This window comes from Rhagoletis pomonella, unplaced genomic scaffold, assembly GCF_013731165.1.
Source record: "Rhagoletis pomonella isolate Grant_MI unplaced genomic scaffold, Rhpom_1.0 Rhpom_scaffold_00257, whole genome shotgun sequence".
In the NCBI taxonomy this organism is placed as follows: domain Eukaryota; kingdom Metazoa; phylum Arthropoda; class Insecta; order Diptera; family Tephritidae; genus Rhagoletis; species Rhagoletis pomonella.
Genome location: NW_023458811.1, coordinates 60,473 through 69,562, shown reverse-complemented (window position 1 = coordinate 69,562; position 9,090 = coordinate 60,473).

Here is a 9,090-nt window from a genome sequence, read left to right as displayed (position 1 = left end):
ATATAGTCAGTGGGCAGCGCTTTAATTTCAGACGGTAGTGTGATGGCGCTGTTAGCAGCTGAGTTTTCGATAAAGATATCTATGGGTAATAAGTCAATAAGGACGTTCAAAACATCCGTCGGACAGGATCTCATTGCACCTGTTACGCTAGCGGCTGCTGACCTTTGAATTCGGCTTAGCTTTTTAACTACGTAATTTTGATTAAGTGTTTTGTTAGCAAAAAAAAATAATATTTTTGTTCCTGCTTTATTTTTCTTAGTTATCTTTACTTTATTGTATAATTTTCGAACGTTTTAATGCACACTTTTTATATATGTACATACTAGAGAGCTGCACGATTACATAAAAAGGTAACATGTTAATAATCAGCGATGCCGATGCGGCGAGTACACGCTACTTAACTGTAAATTTAGCATCGCAGAATCGCCGCATCGTTAACATCGTCAAGATAGTAACATGTTACTAACATGTTAGTAACATTCCGCTTTTTATGAAATCGTTGAGAGAATTATTCGAAAGAGTATTCGAAAAGAGGGCGTGGCACCTCACATCTTATATATAAAGAATAAGTGCAAGATTTGAACCAATTTTATACGGCATAGTCGGGCTATTATGCAGATGGTTTGTGTTAAGTTTCCCCGAATTCGGAAAAGGGGGCGTGGCACCACCCATACTAACAAAAATTTTCATCTGGTATATCTCTTGAAATATTTGTGGTAGATTACTGGAATTGGTAGCTATACGTGGCCTGTTCAAGAGTTGGCATTCCAAATTGTTTATTTATTCATACCCAAGATGGAAAAACAAAAAATGTTGTATATCCAAATCAGTTGGATTAAGATTTAAAATAAAGAATCAAAAATTTTGAAATAAAACAAATGATAAATTTTCATATAGAAAAATTCCAGGACTTTTCATTCGTTTTTCAATATTTGGTGTAGAGAAGCACACCGGGGTACTGCTAGTATAAATATGTAAGTATACACGCGAAAGACAATGAACTCTGAAAAGAATTACTATTTTATTCAACAAAAAAACCTTTGTGTAACACATAAAGCATATTAAGGGCCACCAACTTACCTATTTTAAAGTATAGTTAAATCGTTAACGGATAAGATAACGGCCCAGAAACGTAATGAACATACATCGAAATATGTTTACTTGCCTTAAAGGAAAGGCAAATCATAAAAAAAAATTTGAATGTCAATGATGAATAAATTTTGAAAAGGGCTAAAAAAAGGGCTAGGGGCAATTTCAAATTTTTGTGGCCAAAAAAAGAATTTGGTAGCCAAATTTAGCCACCAAAGGGCTAAAACGGCAACACTGGTCGTGTAGTATGAATTATGATAAACGCATTTTGGCAGCAAAAGATGGCGAAGTACTTCATAAGGATTTGTTTCATTCTTCGGAATCCGGTTACAGCGCCTTTCAATAAGGGGAACTTGTACAATTAAATAATAGAATTAACTGGCAGAAATTTTTTTTTTTTATTTATTAATCTAGAAAATAAACATTTCGTACATACTATTAACAAAAACTAAAGTATAAATTAGTAACTAATTTAGCATACTATTTAATAGTTTGAAATTAAATTGCGAAGATGAGAAATCGACAACAGAACAGTTTGAGAGCGAGTTAAACTCGTTTAGAGCTCTGCAAATAGGAGCATTAAGTCCAGAGAAAAAATATGGTGATTCCTAAGGCTTCTTGGTGGGATATTAAATGTAATCCGTTCGAGTAAGAACGGCGAGTCAATCATACCCCGAATAATGTCAAAAACGGAAGTAAGAGAAGGAATAATCCTCCTATTGTGCAGTGATTTAAGGTTTATGAGCAGTGTAAGATGGAAAGAGGTCAACAAAATGTAGTGATCGTAGGGCAAAACGAATGAAAGATTTTTGGATTCGTTCAATTCGTTTAATATGACAGTCATAATAAGGTCGCGAGATGATGGCAGCGTACTCGAGCTTAGAAGGAACAAGAGAAGTTTATAGTAGTTTTATGGTATACGCATCAGTGAAATCCGAGCTAAATCGACGGATAAATGCGAGCATTGCATATGGCTTAGCAATAGTATAATTTGAGTGGCTGTGGAAAGAAATCTGGCATCAAAAATTACTCCTAAGTCAGAACCTTCATCAATGGTGGCAAGCTGCGAGTCACCAATAAGACAAGAAGTCTGGGTAATGGAACGAGATATGGAGTAGGAGACATGGAACACTTCTTTGTATTTAATTTTAATCTATTTTTGCAGCACCAAGCAACAACGTTTTTAAGATCAGCCTGTAGGTTGATAGAGTCTGAAGCATTTTTAATCGAAGAGTAGATTCTCAAGTCATCCGCATACAATTAAAATTTTGAAAAGTTGAAGCAGCTAGATATATCATTGATGAAAATCACGAAAAGTAGGGGACCCAAGATACTCCCCTGAGGAACACCAGAGGATGCGACAAAGGGATAGGAGTACACATTATCAACTACGACAACACAGTTTCGGGAAGAAATATATGATTTTACACACGATAAAAAAGCTGAATGAAAGCCTATGCTAGCCAATTTTGAAATTAAGATTGAGTGACTGACTTTGTCAAACGCCTTCGAAAAGACCGTGTACACGGTATTGACTTGCAGACGGTTATTAAAGGCAGTTAAACAGAATTCGGTAAAAACAGCAAGGTTAGTAACAGTGGACCTTCCCGGCATAAAACCATGCTGATTAACAGATATTAAGGCACTAACAGCGAAAAATACTCCTTGTTTGACAATAAATTCAAATAATTTGGATATAGTTGTTAATTTAAATATTGGCCGATAGTTGCTTATGTCGTTTTTATTGCCACTTTTGAATACGGGGGTGATAAGAGTGGTCTTCCAAGCATCTATAAACTCACCCAGTTCAAGAGATTTATTGAAAATCAAATAAAGTGGATAGGCAAAAGCAGAACAATTCTTCAACAGGAATGACGATATTCCATCAACATCGGTTTGAGTTGAGGATTTGATATGCCGGATACCATCCTCAACATCATCCATTGATATAGCAAGCGAACCAAAATTGATTGGAGAATGAGCACTCTGATGATAACAGCCACATGGATCCGAATCTCTCTCAAAGTTAGAGCGAAAGAAATCCGCGAAAAGATTGGCAGCTTCAGAGGGAGTATAAGCTTGCATTTCTTCATAAAACACATCACTGGGAATGCTGGAACACGATTTTTTGGACTGGACATACCTCCAAAAAGCCTTTGGATCCAATTTTATTTCGGACTCAAATTTAAGAACATAATTCCGCTTAAGAGCTTTCCTCATCGACTTAAACTCACTAGAGTATCGCAAGTATTTATCCCTATGAGATAGGGCATTTGAATGTTTGAATTTCTTATAAGTAAAACTTGTTTTTCAAATTCTTCAATTTCTTAAGTTCTTTGGTATACCTGGGAACCCTATAGCTTTTTTGTGCTATTCATGATGCAAAAAAAGGTAGTTTCAATCATGATGCAAATATTTAAAGGTAAAACCGCTCGCTCAATTCGTCCGCCATTTGTTTTTTTGACGTTTGCTAGCATTTTGATTAAACTCTCTCGAAATGATTCAAATGTCAAATAATTCGAAATAAACAAATTAAATTTTATGATTTGAAATTTTTTTATTCAAATGTGGGAAAAATTTAAAAAAATTTTGAAGAAAAATGAGTTACTGCTTTAAAAGCTGCGGAAATTCCGTTGTCCTCTGCAAGCAAAGCAAGTTCAAGTTTTTGTAGTTCCCGCAATTACCGTATGAAGGAAAAAATGGATCGAGGTTTGTGGTGTTATGAAAAGGGATTTGCCAAATCGCCCCTATGTATGCTCGGCTCATATTTTGCCACATCACTTGACTTAATATAAGCACAAGATATGTAGTTCTTGGGAACAGTACAGTGCCTTTAAGGTACAATATCTTTAAATGTATGCCAAAATCTTCGCTTTAACATGCGGTAAAAGTTCCTCACACACAATTGCTTACATTTATTTATTTACATACATACATATGTATGTGTGTATGTACATTCAAATTTTGTTGTTTCGACAGAAATATATTTATTAGGTTTGAGTGAAAATAAAAACCATGGTAAAACCATGATACAAAAAACAAGGTAGTTCCATTGTCACTTTTTCGTCGTCATATTAACAACCTGACAATTAAGCAGATTGTGACATTTCGTGCTACCATACCCAATATCTAAAATCCTTCAAATTTTCTTATTAATTTTTTGTCGATTTAAAAATATTTTGTTCTTACATGTACATTTTAAATTGTGTGAAAGCTGACAGTTTATAGAATTCAGTCGACGAAAACAAAGGGGGGTTAAGTGGTTAAACCTTACCTAAGCCGATCATAAAACTTGCGACGCAATTTCAGCTTATGCCTATGGGTCTTGGCGAGAATGTAATCCCTAAAGGTTTAGCTTAAAATGGTTCTCGGGATACACCCTGTGATCATGTTACTTTCCAGAAGATGTCGCGCCCGTTTTCCTGTACATATTTCCGTTGGAAAAATAAATGCTTCCAGAGGTATCTATGCGTCACAAGAATTTTAGTTTATTTGGTTTATACCGCTAGCTCTCAATGGCTTCGAGATCGTTTTCATATTCTATTCCAAGTTCTACGGTGGCACGCCGCATTTTCCAATAAGTCCATACATATATCCATACAAAGTTCCAGGACTCTACCACAAATAATTCCAGAGATATGCACTATGAAAAATTCGATTTGTATGGGAGGTTCCACACGCCCTTTAGAGATCGGGTTTGTTTTAGCCTATAACCATTCTTGGAAAATTTGTGTCCGAAATTTCCAAAAAATCGGTACAGCCGGTATGAGCATTGCGACTCCTCAAGCGAAATTAACTAATGATTGCAAAAAATTAAATCAAACATCATAGTTGACCCAAAAAAGAATATTAGACTTCATTCTCTCAACTTCTCAGAATGTAGAAAACTAAGAAATATATAATAAGATAGGATATATTAAAACAGCCTCCAAACATTTACTAAAGACGCCCCTGGACTACACAAATCAGTTTGATTGAAAATTTATTTGTATCTATTTATTTTATACTTCAATTTTGGGTGTGTCAAAATTTCATGTGAAAACAATGTGTGTTGCTGGAAAAATTTTACGGCCCATGGGTCCTAAAGCAAATTCCTTTTGCTGTTAAATGGACAAAGACAATATGTATTAAATAACACATCGAAATGTGTAATTTCAGTGTCTGAATTACATCAGAATCATCGTATCCGATATAGAAAACTACATTGTGACATAATGAGATAACATGAGGACACTAAAAAAATTGTAAAATATGTTCACTAAAATTGTATTAATATTAAAATAATGATTTGGCAAGTTGTTATCGAATTTAATGTAAAATTTAAACAAAGACAAGATATTGATTATTTTTAAAAGGTATATATTAATACAACTATTTTCTTTATAATCCCAAATTTAGGATATAAAATCTCCCTCACCAAAAAAACTTACAATTGGGTAACGCTGCTTCGATTTTTTTACAATTGAGCAATTGTCAAAAATCTGCTTTTTAATCAAAAAGTTGTTTATTGAAACTACCTTCTTTTTTGTATCATGGGTAAAACAAACAAATGAAATGACGGCGAGAGAAAATTTCAAAAATGCTAGCAAACGTCAAAATTCCTAAAGTTGACTCTCAGCGATTGTACCTTATAAATTTTTGTATCATGGTTTCAATAAACAACTTTTGACGGTTAATAAAATTTATTGAAGTTTCATAAATTGTGAGTATTCTCAACTGCCTTGCCACTTTGATAATATTAAAACAATAAATCGGAGTATTTTCTTTCCCACATTTATACCAATTTAAAAATATTTCAAATCAAAAATCATTATCAGTGCTTGGTTATTTTTTCACTTACGTGGTTCGCACCTTTTTTTTATTAAAAACATATAAAATATGTAATGTTTAAGGAGACTTCATTGAAATTGTTCTTTTTATTTTATAACAAAAATCACGAGAGCCTTATGTTGTTATTTTTTCATTTTCTTATTTTGAATGCAACCTTGCGATTTAAAAATCTAATTTTAAAGAATGCTCTTTCCAAATAAATCCTTTTATAATCGCCAAATCCATGTGAATAAATTGTTCTCATAACTTAACATGCAAAACAAAAACAAATTGGGAAAAATTATTTTTGTTTTGCTTTATTATTTTGGGAATATTTGTTCACATGAAATTCGTGATTCGTGATGAAATTCGTGAAAATTTACTTTTAAATTTCTCGTCAGATTTTGCAAAAAATTTGGCTTTGTTGTTAATTCACCATTAACTTCAACAAATTTCGAATTTAAAATTTCCAATGTACCTATTCCAAAAACTTGAATTCGGCTTGCGCAGACCGCCCTCCGATAAGCAGTCAGCATAAGCATAATTTTGATCACTTTCTTCATCCGTTCGTCAACCCCCTTTTTGAGATTATGCATTAATTTTCAGGTTCATCATATTCGACATCTTTGAGTGGACTGATGAAATCTTCTGAAAAATATTACTGCTCGTGATCAGGTAGCATGGATTTTATGAAATGTCATAATTTTATTAAAAGTCAAATGGTTAACAACAACAACGAATGTCATTAAATGAAATTACCCTCTTTTTTGTATCATGGCGCTATTGATATATTATCCACACAGATTACATTGATTTCTTGCTTAATGGTATCGAAACAATTGATTTGCTTGACCTTTTCTTGTCGGTCCAAACAGGAATCTCGATAAACTGTTGTTGGGTAGCTCGTTTCCAATGGGATGGTGACAATAATAAGGTTGACTTACGTTTGATGATTTTGGGATTACCGGTGTACGGTGGTCTAACTGTTGCCAAATGAATAGGCCAGAATATATATATCCACAGACTCTTTATTTTCACAGGTAACAACTTGGTTGGGGATTTTCCGGAAGGAATATGGTAGAACAATGCCGATAAGTATATTCCCCAGGTATACGCACTCTGAGGATTGACTTTAACCAAACCAATGTCGTCAGCTTTAATAAATTGTTTGGTTAGGATTACTTCCTTCTTGCAATGGCTGATGCGTGTTGTTCGGTCCGTGCCCCATTCCAAAAAAAAAGAATATTTTTCTAGCCTCGTGGTATGTGACCACCGATTCATAGTGGCCATGTCAATTCGTGTCTATACCGATATGATGGTTCGTGTCTTGATTAACTATTGGTTACGTACATTCATCTGGCAATTCCCCCTCATTTTGAAGTTTAGCTTTGACAGTTTTGTTAGGTTTCTTTTCTCATAATCGTTCTTATGGCTATTATTTGGCCAATAAAAATAATAGATCATTATCTCCCTCTCATCTTCAGTGACACGTTAACAAAAAATGTAGACCGTTTAGTAGGGATATGAGAATGGTGGTTCGAATGCGACTCACGGGCTGTGGTTTGATGGCCGTTAGACCTTACATCGAAATCGTTCTACATGATCTTCATCAACCCCATCCTGACTAGTTCATTTCGCCTTTGAGCGCATATGTATGTACACATGTTCCGTCTTTCTTATTTAGTTTCAGTACGCATTACATAAGCTGCGGTAGATGAAAGGCATTGGTAAATGATTTGGTTATGAATCTTTTCTTGTTTGCTTTGATCGATTTACTAGCAATTGACTGAGGATATAATATAACAAAACTATGGATATAACAAAACTAAACTTAATTAATTTATTCAGTAATTCATTTCATTTACAAACGTAATTATTATTTCAATAAGGCAGAATCAATGGAATATGGAGGCCCGCCATATATTCATCGAAACTCTTGAGAAGGCGAATGTACTGAATGAGTTAACGTGTTGTGATTAAATCGGCGGAATAATTGCCAAGCACTCGGTGTTTAGCATCGATCAGTTCATATGAGTTCGAAACAAGTTTCCGTGAAACATAGGCTTAAATTTTTGGTGGGGCTAGTTTTTGTGCATAGCCCTCTCCGGCCACGGACTGTTTAGGATTGGGATTGTACACTTCCGAGCCTATCTCGAAATGGCGTTCTCTTTTGCGGGTAAATGCCCGTTGTGCGGTTTGTTGATATTGTTCGAACTGTCTGTCTCGAATTTCATCAGCCAGAACTTTACGTTGTTCCACCTCCTGGGTATGGTATGGATTTACATCCAGTAATAATTTATATTCGTTTCCATCTTTCACGTATTCACGACCGGTGTGTAGGAAATATGGCGTGTAGCCCGTGGCTGAATGCACTGAAGTGTTAATATCATGAATAACACGAGAAAGATAGTTTTCCCAGGAGGAAAGTTCAAGAAGATCAGCCATGTGAGCACGTAATCCAAGTTTAATGCTTTTGTTTGTCGCCTCTACCTGATTGGCTTGGGATGGTACAAAGGCGTTTTCATGTGTTTGATATTATAATCGGCGCAAAGCTTTGCGAAAGTTTGACTGATGAATTGAGTACCATTATCTGATATAATGAGTTCGGGGCAGCCATTCACCGAGAATATATGTCGAAGATAATTGACTACGGATATGGCGTTTGCGTTTTTCATGGGCTGCGCCCAGACGTATCGCGAGTAACAGTCGATGGCTACGAAGATTCATTGGTTACGATTTTTAGACATGGGCAGCTTACCGACGAAGTCAATCGATAATTGTCTACCCGGTCGTTTTGGTTCTCTATATTCGCCGTGAGGTGTTTTGGTGCTCTCATTACTTGGTTTAATGCGGTGGCATAGTTCACATTGCCGAACATACTGGTAAACGGACTCATACATGTTTGGCCAGTAATAGCGTTGTGAGATACGTCTATAAGTTTTCCAAACACCCTGATGCGAATGTTGGTTATGATTTTCATCGAAGACTTTTGCTCTGTCAGAAGATGGTACACAAAGTGTCCACAGTATTTCCGCACTTTGATTGGTAAATTTCAATCGGTGATATATGAGGTTGTTCTCGATTTTATATCTATCTAATGGTTGTTTTGAGGCCATGGCTTGCATTTTGTTGTACCATTTATCGCACGTGTTTGGGTCAATGTTGATCACGGATGTGATTGGGGTACGATTA